At 37.4% G+C, this 18,037-nt stretch overlaps 1 protein-coding gene across 8 annotated transcripts in view; it reads left to right on the top strand.

Annotated features, from left to right (window-relative positions):
- Positions 1-18,037, top strand: part of Macrod2 (mono-ADP ribosylhydrolase 2) — a 1,889,233-nt gene that overhangs the window by 416,366 nt on the left and 1,454,830 nt on the right. The window lies entirely within an intron of this gene.

Below are 18,037 nucleotides of genomic sequence, written 5' to 3'. Positions count from 1 at the left end.
CTTTACTTTTTGTGTTAGGTCAGAGAAGAAAGTGAAAGTCTTCAAAGTGAAAGGAGAGGGAGAGATTTCAACACTGCAGAATTTTAAATGACAGAATCCAGCAACTATGGTTTTCTTTTTAGGTTGGGAATAAGAATACTTTTGTAGGTACAGTATGTATAATATGTCAGGGAGAGACTGTTAGGGTAGGGTCATTGTCACAGTAGATTCAGATGTTCAGGGATTGGCTTAGTCTCTCTCTCTCTCTCTCTCTTTCCCCTATCCCCTCTCTCCTCCCTGTTTTGATATTGGTTTTCTTTCTCACATAGGCGGCAGGTAGTAGGTAGGACTGTGCATCACTTTAAGACTTTAAAAAATGTACTGTCCTCAACAAAAGATCATAGTATACCTTTTATTTAGAAATAAAAATATCATTGTTCAATTTTAATGGAACTTTTGAACTTGGAATGATGAAAAAAATGCTTTAAAGTCGAAAATGCTGCCTGTTCTGTCACATGTCAGTGCATGTCCTATATTAGCATGAGAGAGTGTGGGATTGAAGTTGGGTATTGTGTAAACAACATGAAAGAGTTACTTAATACCCCATGCCTTCCCCAAAATACAACCTGAGTGACATTCCCTTTCTAAAGTGTTGTGATGATTTAGCAAGAATGTCTGCTATGAGATAGAAGAGTAGAGGATTAATAACTGTTTATTTTGTCTTCCACAAATTATTTTTAAAAATAAACTCTACATAATTTTTTTATTGTACATTTTACTGGATTTTTAGAGACTCAGAAAGGAAAATTTTCCTTAGGCCTTGAAATCTTAATTATTCCCTGTGCCCCCACCCAGTGCAGCGTATAAAGAAAACATTCTTAAGATAAATTGCTCATAGGAGTGGTTTTTTCCAAGACCCACTAGTATTTTAGGAGACCTGACTAATAGGTAAAGTGTAATTTTAAAATGGAGTTTGCACGAGTACATTTATCAACTCATAGTGACAAATTAGTTAGATGATTCATTTATTGCTTTTAATTATTTTAAAGAACAAGTCAACCAATTTTATTAGTTAAAATCACTTTAGCTACTCATAATGGAGAAGAGCCCCCAAACACTTACTTATACTTTAAAGATTAGAGATGCATTTGTGTTTCCCATAAACACATGCTGCAGATAGCCTGGTTTGGTTGCACGGTAATTCATGATGTCATCAAGCCTTAAACACTTTTCTGTTCTCCCCTCCTAGCTTTCTGTTTCAATACCCCAAGGTTTTAAAGGTTGCTGGTGCTCTAAGCTATCATAAATAAAGTGTGGATAAGGATGGATAAAAAAAGGCAAAAACTATTAAAAGTTATCTTCAGGGATGAGTCCATTTTCTTTTATCTTTAAGCAGATTTCCCTTAAATATTTTACATTATACTGAGTTTGGTAAGATATTCATTCCTAGCATTCCTAGTAATTTTTGATTTTAGGGAGCAATATGCTCATCAAAAACAATTATTCTGCTTACTGTAGAGGAAGAGGAGAAAAGGTTGAGTGAGCAATGAGCTGCATGTATACACCTGCCATAATGATCACTTTTCTGTACTCAAGTGGCTTTGTTTAAATGTTCATGTGCATGGCTGGTGTGAGGAAAAATAATTGGCTCTAGAGACTGGATTTACACGTTCTATGGCTCTTCTAGCCTACTGGAGAAGGTACATCTAAGCAATGGTATGACATTTAGTTGTGTAGTCATTGAAAAAATAGACAGACTCAATTTTCTGTGTCCTTAATGTATAAGTTTTATTGTCTTTATCTACATGCCTGCCAAATTCATTATGATTTACAGTTTCTGAACTGTAAATCTAGGAACTCAGTAGTATCATAAAGACAAATTACAAGTTTTTAAGACAGTTCTGTTTTCCCCTTAAAACAGGTTATCAATAATTTTAAATTCATTCATATATTTCTGGAATTGCCAAAATTGTTTTCAAGTACAAACTTGATTTTTGGAAGATTTTATTCAAAAATGAAACATAAGGAACATTCTAAGCTCTCTGCACTGGATTTTGACTTTCCTATCCTATAACAAATCTTTGAGATCCTCTCATTGCTGTTTGTAATTAAGTGCTTCCAATTATCCAATAAGGAACAAGCATTACGTATCCTTTCAGATTATCAAAGCAGATTGAGACTCTTGAAAATAAGTTAAGAAAAGAATCATCTGCATCACTGCATGCATTTGCTTCCTCTCATTCATTTCCCCAGTATTCATAGAGTCTGTCCATAGAAAAAGCAAATCTGCAGAGAATTGAGTCCTTTACCATCTTGTGGTACCCTTGGGTTATGCTAAGGTTCATATGTCTTGTCTTGTGTCTTGTCTTGTGACTGAAAGTCAATCAGTCTTTGAAAACATTACAGTACATGCTAGTCACCTGCAATAAGGACGTATTGTATGCATAAGGTTCTACACACCGGTATTTTGGAATGTGTAATACAAAAGAAGTCATCATGCGCAGTCTTAACTCTTATGGAAAAGTATCTTAGTAGGAAGAAACCACTAGAATTAAAGAACTAATTTCTCAGCTCCATCAGGACAATATATAATAAACAAGAACAAACTTTATAACATGTGGCTTTACATAATGTCTGTTCCATTTCTACGATAATTAACATGAAGCAGAACCTCATGATTGAAACTGTCCAGGGTATTGTCTACAGGATTCTCTATTTTCTTATGTATTTGTCTCTGAAAGCACCTGAAGCATAATATATTTTGAGTGACAATTCCTAATAGTGCAAATTAACGCTTTTTTGCATCATTATCTGTTTGTCATTTCAATCATTTCTGCATCTATGATAAAAACTCTTTATGAAACACTTTTATTTGTATTAATATTCTAACTCTATACATTATCCTTGAGGATTCTATGCCAGGTTGAGAGTAGATAAGCATTGCCAAATGAAAACTTAGCACTCTTCCTGGGATGAAATACATGGAGAGCCACTCGCCTAGAATGAAAATGAGACACATTCTTTGGACCTTCCCTACCCCCAAATTCGTTTGGCTTTTTATGCTTTGTAGGTGTGCCTAAATAAGAATAAAATATTTAGTGGTCCTAGGTTAGCAGCAACTTTTTTTAAGTTGCTCGAGAGTTCTACCTGCAGAAAATTTCTAATTCTGGTTTGTTACTAATGATCATTTTGTATGTCAAGACAGTTCATGTTAAGTAAATACCAAGTCCATGTTTAAGAGGAATGAAGACATAATCACTTTCTGTCACATACTGGCTGTCAATTTCCACCTACACAAGATTAATTTCGTCATCCACTTCCATAGCTAATATCTGTTGGTTAACTACTGTGTGTGCTATATTGATTATTGATTACCCAATCAATGTACACTTTCCCTGTGGCAGAGTTAGCAGTGTAATTATAATTTCCCACATTCTCCCCAGTGTCCCAGGGACCCTTCCAATGTGGATCTTTTGAATTAAAATGATACCATGGATATTAATCTAATGAGCGTTTGATGCTTTCTCTAAAAGGCAGAACAGTTTACTTGAAAAGTGCTCTCTCACGCAGCCTTCAGGTTGTTACCCAGAATTACAATCCAAAGAACCTCTAAGTGTGTGTTAATATGGTTGAGTCAACTTTCATGGATTAACGAACTCTTTACTAAAATATGTATTACTACTACCAGTAGTATTAGAGTGGTTATTATTTGTGTGCGTGTGTGTGTGCACGTGTGTGAATGTAGGTACATACATGCTCTGCTACCAGTTGTGACTTCTGTGGATAGAACTCACATTGACAGCCTTGCACAGTGAGTGCCTTTATCCCGCCAGCCCATGGATGGCCCGTTAACCATTCACAAGAGAATGGAGTGTTCTCTTACCCTTCTTCCACATACAGAATGAGTTACACTGTATATGTATCACCACATTGTTCAAAATCCGTACCTTTTTTCTGTGTTTCATTGTACATCATACATTCCTACACTGAACCTTATTTTCTACACCAGTAACCCTCCACATGTATCCAGGCCTCTGGCATGCTGGGAGAAATCTAGGTTAATGGCCAATAGCCAGGAACCAAGGCCAGTTTGCAGGGGGCAAGGTATGGTATTGATGTCTGTCTGTCAGGGCCGAATGAAGCCTGACTGGTAGTGAGTTCACCAGCTGCTCTGTGCTCAGCAGGTAGAACATCCCAGCCCTAGGCCTGGGGGAATAGTGACGTCTCTCCAGCCTGGGAGAGCAACAGGGCAGGAAAAACCAAGAGGGTGTTGCATTTTGTTTAAGCAGGAAGCAGAACTGTAGGGTAGAGTCATTAAGCCTTACAAATTTAGGTTTCGATTTAGACTACCTCCGGTGGCAGAGATCCTAGGCACTGCAGGTAGTGAAGTCTGCGAGAGTGGATCCTGGGGTCCAGATGTGATGGAGGAAAGGGAAGGGTACAGAGCTCATGGGCCAGGATGGGCCCCAGAACTTCCCCATACACATCGATCTCAACCCATTTTTATTTTTTTCTATTTCCTCTCTTCTAGCCATGGGCTGCCCCTTTTGTACTTGTGTTGATATTAAGTAATGAAGAGTCTTAGAAGGAAGCACAGTTAGAGTTCATCTATTTACACAATAAGCACTTGAAGAATGAAAGGTGTTTGACACATAGGACAAATGAAGGAGGAATGGAAGTCAATATTTTGGAGTGGTCAAGGAATTCTTCCCAGAAGAGTTATGCTATGAGAGGTAGTATTTTCCTAGGAACAAAGAATGGCTTTCTTGAATGCACTTCTGCTGTATGGCAGTGTGTCTTGCTTGTATTTCACTAGCCTTCTTACCATTCTTCTCTTTAGACCTTGATTAAGCAGTTCCCTTCAATGGTCCAGGAGTGGCACTCCAGAGGGTGTCAATGTGTCTGGACAGAACTGAAGGGAGAGCTCCGGTGCTGGTGGTGTTGGCAGGAAACAACCACTAGAGCCACCTGTGTGCCCTGGTTGCTGTCATCAATACAGACTGCGGACTCATGTTCACCTCACCTGCACGGCATCTGTAATCTAGCCACCATCTCTAAGCCCAGGCTTTCCTCATTGTCCATGAGCTTATTTCGTGTCAGTTGGAAGTCTGGCTTAATGTGACTGCCCTTCTCATTTTCATCTTGGATTATCAACGTACTTAGACATTTTGGTTTTGGTCTATTTTGCTCTTGAAAGTTAATCACTTTGTCTGAGTAATTTTCTGATGAAACAAATAAACAAACAAACCAAACCTTAAAAAAATGTTTAGGCAGCCAACCTGAGGATGTTGTGGGTATTTTTGTAGTAATTATTTTTAATCATTGTATTATCTTTCATGTTTAAAGAACTGGCAAAGACAGACTCACATAACTTTTCACAGTAAAAATTTTTTTTTTCCTGTGGGAGCTACAGAGAACAATGTGAATTTGTATAGGTGGAGGAATTAAAACAGGATGTGTAAAGTCCACAGAACACATGGAAAGACATGCTGCAGTCATGTCTCACCCAAGGACAAGTGTTTGTAGCTACAGCTTTCTTTTTCGATAGTTTGATTTTATAAGTTAGTTTTTTTTCTTTTAGCCTATTAATTGAAGCAGTCTGTCATTGACACATTATTATTAATAGTTACAGGCTTTCTTCTTCCAAAGATAGACAATTTTTAATTTTATAAAAATCTTATTTATTTGTGTTTTAGCCACATTCTCCTTTGAAATTCATTTCCATTCTTACTTTTGCATTTGAACTTTTAAATCAATTTCTAGCTGGAAAATATTTTATGTTATTTTTTGTATATTTTTGATAATTAACTCTTAAAATATACAAAGGTATTCAATTCTTTCAGAAAGTGCTTAAACTATGAAATGATGCTTTAAGATAGAATTTAAATTATAAAAATGATAAAAATATCAAACAACCAAAGTCATCTTTTCAGTTGTAGGAATTCCCGAGTAAAAATTCTGTATTTTATATGCTCTCCTGCTGTGTTTGTCTAACTAAATGGGGAGTAACTTCCTAGAAGTACAAGTTAACATTTCAAAGCAAATGATTTACAGTTATAAAGTACTCCAAGAAGTACCAACACACACACACAAACACATACACACTTTTCATACACACATATACACACACACGAGTTCTGATCACATGGTAACTGTTGCATAGTACTTAAATATCTGTGCTAAAGTATGATCTTTTCAAAACCATAAAAAGAGAAATCTATTGAATTCCTATTTTGAATATTTTTCATGTATCCCCATGAATGTCTGAAGATGGACTCTATGCACATGGTGAGAAACGTAAGTGCTGATAAAATACTTGTCCTTAAAGCCTGTTGTGTTCTGGGAGAGCTAGATGCCAGCATGTAGCTTACTGTATTTGATGTAGTTTCCTGGCAACACAGAGTGGGGAAGTTTCCTTGGGAGCAACTAGCAAAACCTTCCTGCCTTTGGCACTGTTAAGAATGTTATTCCATTATCTGACACTTCCTTCATTTATTCCCCAAACTGTAGCTATCCAATAGGCTCTCCAGACAGATTAATCTTGGCAGTTCTCAGTGAAGGTGAATCCTTGAGATCTCTGGAATCCAGTCATACTCTGACGGGAAGCCCCACCGTGAGTGTCTGTACTGTTACAGCTCTGCATTTAGCTCAAAGTTGTTAATTTTTTTCATGAAATAAGACAAATTCATTATTTTGCATACTAGTTTCCCCCTCTGGGAAGATGATTATAATGATACCGAACTACTTCACTGGGGTGGAATAACTAATTGCTCATTGTAAAGTGTTTTTTAAATACAAAGTGTTGGATAAATGGTTATTACTGCAGTTGTCATTATTATTATCATTATGGTGTAAGCCTGAAAGATGAAAGGTGCTGGATAATTGCACGATGTGGTGATGCTGTATTCAAATAAAGGGGAATAACCGGAATTGTGGGGTAACAAAGCTCACAATACCCACATGTGGTAGAGGAGAGTTTCTTTTTTATAGAAAGATAATACAGATAATTGTTAATTACCCACAAATAAGCCCAGGAATTATATATATATATATATATATATATATATATATATATATATATATATATATATATATATATGTGTGTGTGTGTGTGTGTGTGTGTGTGTGTGTGTGTGTTTATTTATACAGAAGATCATTCCATCAGCAGTTCATTTCATCCATGCAGGAGGTGTTTTGAGGAACCTTTATTTCAAACGTGTCAATGCTTAGAGAATAAATCAATTGTGTACTTGAGAAAGGGGCATTCCAGTTTCATATAACATTTGCTAGGCCAGGAGAAGGCAGCCTAAATATAGCCTTAAGGCAAGACTGACCTGAGCCTATCAGTTAAGGTACATGGAGAGGACCAATAAAATAGCATTATTTCATGTTCCAGCCCATACTTGACTCAAGAAAGAAGCAAGGGATTCAACAGAAAAGAATTTATAATTGGCAGGCAGTGAGGTTTGAGAACTAAGGGAGAAGGAGACACCTAACAGGAGCTGTTGAATATATAGAGAGTGGGAGTCAGCCTTGGAAGGTACAGGCAAGAGGTGGTATCTTCACAGATACCACCTGATTGCCTGTACAGGTAGCAGCGAAGGAAATCCAGAGAGTCTACAGGCTACTGAGGTCAATGTCCAAGAGAGGGTGATCTCACTGAGAGCCTACTTCAAAGAGTTGAAGATTCATGAATTTCTGAGGTGTAATTTTTTTAAAAAAATATTTTCATTAACTTACAAGACTTTCTTAAAATGTATTTTGAAGACATTCACCTCCCACACCTTGCCCTAACTCAGTGACTCTCAACCTTCCTAATATGGTGACCCTTCAGTTCCTCATGTTGTGGTGACTCCCAACCATGAATTTATTTCATTGCTACTTTGTAACTGTAATTTTTCTAGTGTTGTGAATCATAATGTAACTATCTAATATCAAGGATATCTGATATGCAACCCCCCCAAAGAGGGTCATGACCGCCAGGTTGAGAACTACTCCCCTAACTCTTCTCAGGACCATTCAAACTCCCATACCCTCTCCCAAATTTACCTACTCTTCTTTTTAAATAACCTACTTATTATTTGTGCTGCCCGTATATTCATGGGTGTGGAGCCATCCACTGGAGTATAGTCGACCTCCCAGTAGACACACCCTTGAAGAAAACTTACTGCCTTCCCCCAGGCACCAGAAACTGTCCCTAGCTCCTTAGTGTGTGCAGGGAGGTCACTCATTTCTAGACTGTTGACCAGCTTTATCATGTACAATTGACAATAGCTGCTCTGAGTTCGTGAGTTCTTGGTCCTGTCATGTGCGGAAGACACTGTTTCTTCCCCGCACTCCCTGATGTGTGGTCCTTATAATCTTGCCAATCCCTTTTCGGCGGTGAATGGTTCCTAAGCTTCATGGGAGAAGTACAACATAAATGTCCTGTTTATGACTGAGCTGTCTCTTAGCGCTTGTGCTCTGTAGTTTGACCATTTTGAGTTTCTGTGTTAACTATTGTCCACTGCACAAAGGCACGCCTCTGATGAAGTCTAAGAGCATCCATGAATATGGAGATATGAATTTAGAGCACAGTTTGGCACTCTATCCATTTATCAGAATCATAGTAATAGTATATGCTTGAGCCTCAAAACTCATTGATGGAGAATATCGTCGAGTCAGAGTTGTACAACTGGGGAAAACTGTCTGCGAAATGGTCATTATCAGTCACTCTCTACTAAATGGTTCAGCATTGGGCATTCTCTTGGAAATAACAATTATTAGGTATAACCAGTATTGGACATTCTCGATGAAATGGTCAGTACTGGAATTTTCTAGGAAATGGTCCATACTGAGCCTTCTCTAGGACATACATGGTTACTATTGGGCATTTTCTAGAAGATGAACCAAAGCTTTTTATCAGAAACTAGTGTATAGAACTTTATCTACTTTTGCTTCAGGCATTTTTGGTGCCAAATAAATCAAGATAACTATTTCAAAAGAACTCAGAGCACCACAATGAACACACAACCCTCATTAGCTTAACTAACTCTCATACTTTCTCAAGGATGAGCACACATAACACTTCCTATTGATAAATGTGGCATGATGCCCACACCAGTAGGTCTTTTAGGATCTAGACCAAAAGATTTTCCCAAAACTTCAAGTTTCAATGTTCTTGCCATTGGAAGCAATGTAATTCATCAGTCCCATTGAGTTTTAGAAGCGTAACCTTATGTCTGTTAGTACCCAATACCCTTTCTACTATTAGTTACTCTTCTATAGGTAGTCTTGTGGCGGGCACCTCATTATGCTTTTAGATATATTAGAAATACCATTCTTCCAGTTTGTTTCTTTGAATGACAGATTATGGATTACACAGCTACATGAATTGGGCCTGGTCTGTGTACCTGTTGTATTCTCAGGAAACTGCAGAATGTATGATGTATATTAGACATTTGTCACCTAACCTCTGGATGGATGGTTCAAGGAATAGTAATAATAATTATCATATATGAACGTCTTGTTCTGTGCCAGGAATGATTGATATAGGCATTATGTAGTTCAGCCTGGCTAGTATTTATAAAATATTCAGTGCTATCATCTACTCTGTACAGTTAAATGATCCAAAGACCAGTGAATGAGGTTAGGATGACTAAAATAGCCAATAGACCCAATGTTTGATTAAAGCCTTCTCACTCCCCATCATGGTTATAACCGTGGTACTGTAAACCCAGTTTCCTGTTCACACAATTTCTTAGGAGATAATAGAAGCCTAATGTGCTCAAAATACTTCTGCAGAATGACTGTTTGGTAGTTGACAACTAAAGATACAGTGAAATTTGACACCACCTAGGGAGCTAGAATTAAAAGAAAAACTCTAAAAGACTTAGCCATCACATTAGATGTAATTGTGTGTTGCTAACTGTTACATATTTTATCTCAAGCAAGTTACCAATCAGGCAGCCTCCAAGCCCCTAGCAACAACTAACGTCAGAGGAAAAATCAGTGGATTCGAGCATTTCTGTAACCCACACTCGGATTTTATATTTGGACTTGCAAAGAGTAAAGAAGCTGTGACCAATACTCAAAGGGAAAATAAGAATTAAAATAGATTGGTGATTGTCAGAAGTTGGAAAAGATAAGGTGCCAGTCTTAAATCCAGTGGCTTCAGAGCTTTCATTTGGAAAGATGGAGATGTTCGGCAGATGGATCGTTATTACACTGCACTAGGAATGAACGCATTTAACAGTACTGATCTGTACGCTTGGTCAAAAGTTTATGATACATATGCACATACGTATACTTGGGTAACAATAAAAGGGGCAGACAAATCTGTTACTGAGTAATCCCAGATTAATTTTAATAGAGTAAGTATGTAATAAACTGAATTTACCAAAGGGAGCTTGTTGGAAGACTTGAAGGGAATAGTTGAAGTAATTATTCTGTTAGTGCTGTAAACCTCCTATTCAAAGGACAAGCCCGGCCTGCTGCTGCTGGTGGCACAGGCCTGCGGTTCCGAAGTTAGGAGATAGGCAGATCACAGCTTCAAGGCCAGTTTGGGAATGTTAGCAAGTTCCTATTTCAAAATAGAAGACAAAAAAAAATAGTTGGGGATATAGCTCAGTGATAGAACTCTTTACCGGCATCTGAGAGACTAAGGCCATCATAATAAAAATGATTTGATTGTACAAACATTGAAAAAAATCCAAAAAATTTAGGTAAAAACACAGTGTAAAAATGTATTAGATTAAAAAGTTCCAATATTTGAACATAAGACCATAAAGGTATGGCAAACAATAATTATAAGATAACTAGTTTGGCTAGGTTGATGAGGCAAAGTCTTTCAGTTAACATATATTACTAAAAATAAAGACAGGGCTTGGCAGTGGTGGTGCATGCCTTTAATCCCTAGCACTTGGGAGGCAGAGGCAGGCAGACTCTGAGTTCCAGGCCAGCCTGTTCTATAAAGAGAGTTCCAGGACAGACAGGGATGTTACACAGAGAAACAGTGTCTCAAAAAAACAAAACAAAACAAAACAAAACAAAACAAAACAAAAAACCCTCTGAGTTCCAAGCCAGCCTGGTCTATGTAAAGAGTTCTAGGACAGAGAAGGATCTTATACAGAGAAACAATGTCTCAAAACAAACAAACAAAACAAAACAAAAAGCAAAGGGGGAAAGGGAGAAATAAATAAAGAGGGATGATTCATATGGTTCATAATGTTAAAAGGATCAGCTGACCAGCAGCACACAAGCATGTCTAATGAGAGCTTAATTCATGGAGCCAAATCAGTAGAATTTACAGGAGAAACAGGTTATCCAGTAGCGATGCTTACAGATTTCAGTATGGGATAATTTAATAACAGACCTGAAAGTGGATTCTTTTCTCAACAATTTAATCACTAAACAAATAATTTAGTGTAGACATAGCATCAGCAAGATATAGTTAGAAACTGAAACTACATGATTAAACAATCCACCATTCCTTTCAAGTATAAAATGGTGCAGGCAGTGACCACAAAGTAGGCTTTGTTATTAGGCACACGCAGAACTCTTCTAAGGTGAGTCATACAACTGACTAAGTATGTCATAAACTAAAAACTGTAATATCAAAAGAGAAGATAGCCATATGGATCCCCAATCAATTTCTTAAAAAAAATCAAAGTGAAGTATTTTGAGAAACTTGTGACAAAAATTTGGTGAACTTGAGTAAAGAAAACCTCCCTGTCTCGTCCTCACCTCTGTTGTTATCACAGTCTAGGCATACACTTAGAATTGAAACAATAGTATCACTCTCATTATAACATCATTTACAATTTGATTCCAAAACTATTCATTAGAACAGGGGGCAAACTGTAATATCTTATATCAAATGACTATATTGGATATTTTGCAGTATATGGATCTACAAAGATGGATAAAATGTAGTTACTACTTGTTAAACTATACAATATGTTTAAGAATATTTCCCCATTGAAGAATAGTCATGATTAGACTGTGTATATTTTGTAACGTGTTTCTTATTTCTCAAGTTGATGCACAAACTAAATCAGTTAAACAAGTTAAATAATCCCTGGCATGTTATTCATAATGAACAATTACCTCCTGTTATCACTGTTCCATATTAATATGAGGATCTGGGGGTTCTAACGTTCTCTGACTATTTCAGTCTGTATACACCCGTACAGTAAAGCAAAGTATTCAAATATGAATGGTCAGATAGAAAAACTGAAAGTTAAAACTTCAATCTCATACTTATATATTTCAGAAAATTTTCCAGCTCTTTAGAAACATAAGAAAGAATCAATATCTGATGTGGAAATCCAGGCCGTTTTGGAATGTAGCTCCGTCTCCTTAGGAAACTGTACGTTTTCCAGTATTTTCACAGCAGCATGTCAGTTGTGTGGATTTCTGGTAGCTGCTTGAACTCCCTCAGTTTACTTTCACTCAACACGTGTGATCACTCCATACAAGCTCTAAACTTAGTGACAACACAAGACTATACAGAAAGGAAAAATGTTTTTGGTTATTCAGGTATTTAGAGGACACTGTGGAACTTTTTGCTAAATGTAGATATAAATCTTTTGTGATTGATAAAGAGACACGAAAATTTAAGTGTTTTTCCTCACAAGCCATATGACTGAGAAGGAAACATGCTGATTTTTATGTCTTTATCTCACCCCCTTAAGGAATATGAGATAGCGTTGTTGCCAGTTTTTAAATCCTCCTCTCTGAATATTTTAGTGCCGTCAAATGGGAATGATTTGGACCAGTTACAAGATTATGATGGGAATGATGGCATGGTGTAATGATTTGGAGCGAGTTGTGTCCTGTCTCAGGAGAACTTATAATTGGATTGTGTTTATGATAGGCACATGATGAGGAGGAGACATCAGAATGGAGTACCTTCTTACCCCGACTTTCCAGTCTGCATCATCGCTTCTTTTTTTCCCCCAAGAGGGAACAAAGAACGTTTATCTGATTTTACTATTTCATAGGTTCCCCTGGAAGTCATGTAATGGAACCTAAAAGAAGCCCCTTTCTGGTTATTATTTATTTTCATATAAATCTCAAGGAGAAACGCTGAAGGTGAAGGGTTTGTTTTTGATACCCTAACTGTTACAAGATAAATGCCATAAAAACCCAGGAAAGGTGGATGCAAGGAGTGGGAGGGAAGGCAAAGCTGTTGGGATCAGGTCCAGAGCTGTGGTTGGAGGAGGCTGTATTTTGTCTGTCTGGAGATAATTCATGCTACGTACATTATAGTTCTGAGAAAATTGAGGAAAATTGAGGATTCTAGTTGTATTTGTAATGAGATTGAGCATTAGTGAGAAAGTGTATAGGTACAGAAAGTCTCCTGGAGTTGGTATGAATTTCCAGAAAAGTTCAGAGGAAGGGATTCATAGAGGCAGAGATGAAGATAAAATGTGTACAATCCTTTGGGAGGTTTTGGCGATACAGAACAGGAGAAGTCTGGAGTTCAGTTGTTAAGGAACTACTTTTTCTTTGAGCCAATGACACATTGGCTGTTAAGGAAGTCTGTTGTGATGGTGGCCAAGATAAGGCTGTACAGGACTGTGGTTGAATGTTTGAAACAAGTTTGATAAAATGAGTTTGCATATATTTTTTTTTGGAAAATAGCCAACCCCGTCTAACAAAATATTTATGCTCTTTTTGAATTTTTGTAATATATAAATGGCTTTTCATATCTTCATCATAGATAATTTAAAATACTTTTTTGGTTCAGTACATAACTTCATTAAACTCACTGTTAAACTTCAAGTTATGCACATACTGTTTAAACACTGTTGAGTTTGGTTTGTGAAAAGTACAACTTCAATTACTGCAACTGTTCATATTTTTAAAAATAATTTTAAAGTATAAATTTCTCCAAATAAGTTGTACATGTCTCTCAGTTTTCCTTACAGCAAAACAGTTGTGTACACTGTTGTATGCTTGACTTAGCCATCCCGGGGCAGAATGCTCTCACTATTAGTATGTGCAGTAGATCCCATTCTGTGTAGTAGCCTTTGGGGCCACTTCCCTGGTTTGTTCCATAGCATTGGACCATCTAGTGCAGAAGAGAATTAGTTTCTTTGACCTCTTTATTATTTGAGACACATTATAGTTCTGAGAAAATTGAGGAAAATTGAGGATTCTAGTTGTATTTGTAATGAGATTGAGCATTAGTGAGAAAGTGTATAGGTACAGAAAGTCTCCTGGAGTTGGTATGAATTTCCAGAAAAGTTCAGAGGAAGGGATTCATAGAGGCAGAGATGAAGATAAAATGTACAGGCAGTGCAGACATACCTGAATGGCCATCGTCTACAATATTAGTGAGACTGAATAGGGACTAGTGTTTTTCTTTTACTATAAATAGAAAATTTTTCTGTATCTACAGAAAAATTACATATAATGAGACTTTTGAGAGTACTTATCAGAAATTTCTAGCAAGTAAGTTGTCTTTTACTTCCCAGTTGAAATGGCTGCCATCTGAAAAAAAGAAACACAGCTTTCTTAGAGTAGGGGAGTTCCCATCATCAGAGAATGAGCAAAAACAGTGGGGGTATTAATAAACACATAAAAGTGGGAGGTGAGGAGGATCTGAGCGTGCAGGAAGCATCAGACCACATTAGGACACACAATGAAAGAAATTACGGTTAGGCAAAAAAGTGCTGAAGGTGGGGGAGGGGGGCTAAAATTATTAAAGGAGACTCTTAATTGCTTACTCATTTGGAAATGACGGGAGAGTTAAGGATAAAGCTTTGCTGGGTAGAAGTAAGAACATAGCTTAGCTATGAAGCCATGTTTCATGCTGTCACTTGGGTCTGTTCCTCACCTTTTCACAAGGACACACACATTCTGCTTCAGAGGGGAATCCTGTCTGAAATCGTTTGTCCTCTCCTGACTTACGTTTATATAGTTGTTAGAGACAAAGATCAAAGCTGGAAAAGGGCAACTTTGAAAGGGAAACACCTTTTCTAATTCATGTTTAAGATTTTTTTTTTCTATCCTGATTTCCTAGCAAAACTATGCCTGGAACTTGAGGCCTAAGTTGTGCCATCTGCATACATAACATCACCACAAATAAAAGCAGATGGTGGAATTTCACCTAAGGTCTGTACGTGCCCAGGAAGGCTTCACAGGCTCCGAATCCTGCTTTTATCTTATACATCGAGAAGCCCATTCAAGCCTTCAGGACTTTGCCAACTTGGCAAGAAAGAGGGTTGGCAACTTTCCCATGCTGGGTTTCTTTTAGTTGAAGGTTTTGAAGTGGGTCTGAGGCTGGTGAGTGAGGCTGTGATAAATAGGCTGTATGGAGTCCTTGTGAGGTCTCCTATTTGTTGACTGTGAGCTTTTTATCATTGGACATGAATGAGAAGCATCATTCCTTAGCTAGGGTATTCCCCTTTTCTGTTCATTTAAAGCTATCTTAGAGAATCCTCAGTTACCATATGAAGCCATAAATTCTCTCAGCAAATGCCTGTTTTGACAGAGAACTTTAAAGACACATGGCAAAAGTTTAAACAGGTCCTAATTGATGGAGTTTAAACACCGAATGTAGTAATTAAATAGTTACATTAATGAAAAAAAGCACCCCTTGCATTTTTCATCTTTAATCTTTCCCAAATTTTTCTTTAAAACTTAAAATTCATGAATGAAGTGAAGGAAATATAATTGCTAAATTTCCCAAGTACTTGATACATCATTAAAAAAGTTTAAGTTTATATGTCTAAATGAAGTTGGGGCTTGTTTTACCATGTAGTCTTTTTTCTTTTGCATGTGTGGTGTACATATGAATGCTTGCATGCATGTATATTTTCACATGCATGTGTTTGAATGTGTGTGGAATATGTATGCACATACACTTTAGTGTGCATACATGTGTGCATGTGTGTGCATATGTATGTAAATACCCAAAACTGATATCAGTGTCTTCCTTGGTTGTTCACCACTGTGGTTTTGATGCAGGGTCTCTTGCTGTAACCATTGTCCAATTTAACTAGTCTTGCTAGCCAGCCTTCATGTGGTACCTGTCTGCCTCTCTAGAGCTTGGTTTACAAGCAAGCTTTTATATGAGTGGTCGGGATCCACACTTTGTTCTCAACAAGTGCTAGCTGACATGCACCCAGCAGCCTTCTCGTAGTTCCGTTAAAATGGAATTCCCAGAAAATGCAAAGAAATTGTAGATAAATCATCGTTGCCAAAACAAAAAAGGAAGAATATTTTAAAAACACATCAAAGACTAGAGCTTCTTTGATTTGGCATACTTAAATTGTTTCTCTATAAATGAAGGATTATGAAAATCAGGCATCTTAGTGGCTCTTAAGTCATCTCTCTCTCTTTTAATGTTCCTTTACAATCAGTAAATATGGTCTAGGCCCATGCAAGTTGCTTTGAAATTTTCTCTCTCTCCCTCCCCTTTTTTTTCAATTTTAAAATTATTAGTCTCTGGGTGTTTTATAAGTGGTTTAATTGTTCGTTCACCTGGATGTGGGCTTGTGTGTGTGCATGCCTGGGGGCTGACTCTGTGTGTCTTTTCTCAATGGCTTTCCATGTTGATTTATTTATTTAGAGACATGGTTTTTCAATGAACCTGAAGTTCTTTGACAGTTTCCTAAATACATAAATGTACTTTTGTCCTTTCAACCCCTGTTACCTTTCTTACCCCCTCTCACTCCTCTAGAAACCCCCTTTCTTCTCCCAAAGTTTCCCTCCAAATTTCTTGTCTTTTCTTTGTTCAATTTGTTGTTTGTTTTTGAAACCCACTGAGTTTCCTAGGGCTGTTCATGTAACTGTAGGCTTAGTGTTATTTACTGGAACACAGACACCTTAGCAGTGGGTACACCAGTAAACAAAAGGACTTACCCTCTCCCAATAACCATTAGCCTCCAATAGTTTTTGTGCACAAACAGACCTCAAAACCATCTGCATGCTTGATGGACTATTGGCTGACTCCATGTTGTGCAGGTCTTCTGCAGACAACCACAGCTACTTGGGTCTCTGAGTGCAATGTTTATTTCCTGCTAAGAAGACAGCATTTTGAGGCACTTTGCCCCTTCCTCTCTCCTTTATATTCTCTATGCCTCTTATTATACACTATTCCCTGAGCCTTGGAAGGAATGCTATAGATGCCCCAGTTAGGGCTGAGTGCTCAACAGTCGTTTATTCTTAGTTCTCTGAGCAGTTTTAATTCATTAACCATCAAGCGCTGTAAAGAGAAGTTTTTCTGACATATTGTTATAAATATCAACAGAAGGCAAGTTGATACCATGCCCATTTAGCTAAACAACAGTAATGTGTCCCCCTTTAGGCCTAGAATTTTGTCCAGATTCATAGTATTAACTAAAAGGTCTGAGTTCCTTCCTATTTAACAAGCCTCAAATCTTGTTGGGAAGTTGTTGTTTAAACTCAAAAAAGTTACCAGAGACTGAAGCAGAAAAAAAAATTGATTAGACCAGAAAGTCCCCTTTAGAAGACATTTGTATCCTCTGCTCTAATGCTCAGGGAACATTGTAGAAAGGGACATAGGAAGAGAGGGGGAGAAGGGCTGAGAAATAAGCAATTGAATTCAGGTGTCAGCACCAGGTCTTCACAGTAATGATCAGGCGTGGACAGAGAAGGACTTCAGGGGACCCTAGCAGACTCCAGAAAAAATAATTCCAAATTATTGGTCATACAGAGGACCCAAGGTAGACTCAGTGGGTCACAAATAAACAAAATGACACAAATCTAGGAAAGAGAGTTGTAGGGGATTGGCAGAAGTGGGAAGAACATAACAGGTTTGGAAAACTGATGAGAATGTGTATTTATATACATGTTTGAAAGTGTCAATGAATAACCTTAACAGACTTCCAGTTATATGAGAAAAGAATCTCTTTTAATAGTGAGCTACTGTGCGCAATGGTGACCACCGTTAGTAATAAAGTATTGTATATTATTGTTTATTTCAAAAGTACTACAAGAGGACCCATTTTACCAAGATGAAATTAAAAATGAGGAAAATTCCTCTACCCTCAGAGTATATTCAAAGCCAAGACACTGGAGTCAAAGAAAATAGGATAGAGAAATA

Source organism: Myodes glareolus, chromosome 10, assembly GCF_982192425.1.
Source record: "Myodes glareolus chromosome 10, mMyoGla1.1, whole genome shotgun sequence".
Taxonomy (NCBI): domain Eukaryota; kingdom Metazoa; phylum Chordata; class Mammalia; order Rodentia; family Cricetidae; genus Myodes; species Myodes glareolus.
The sequence above is the reverse complement of the archived record's forward strand: the minus strand, read 5'-3'. Positions and strand labels throughout refer to the sequence as shown.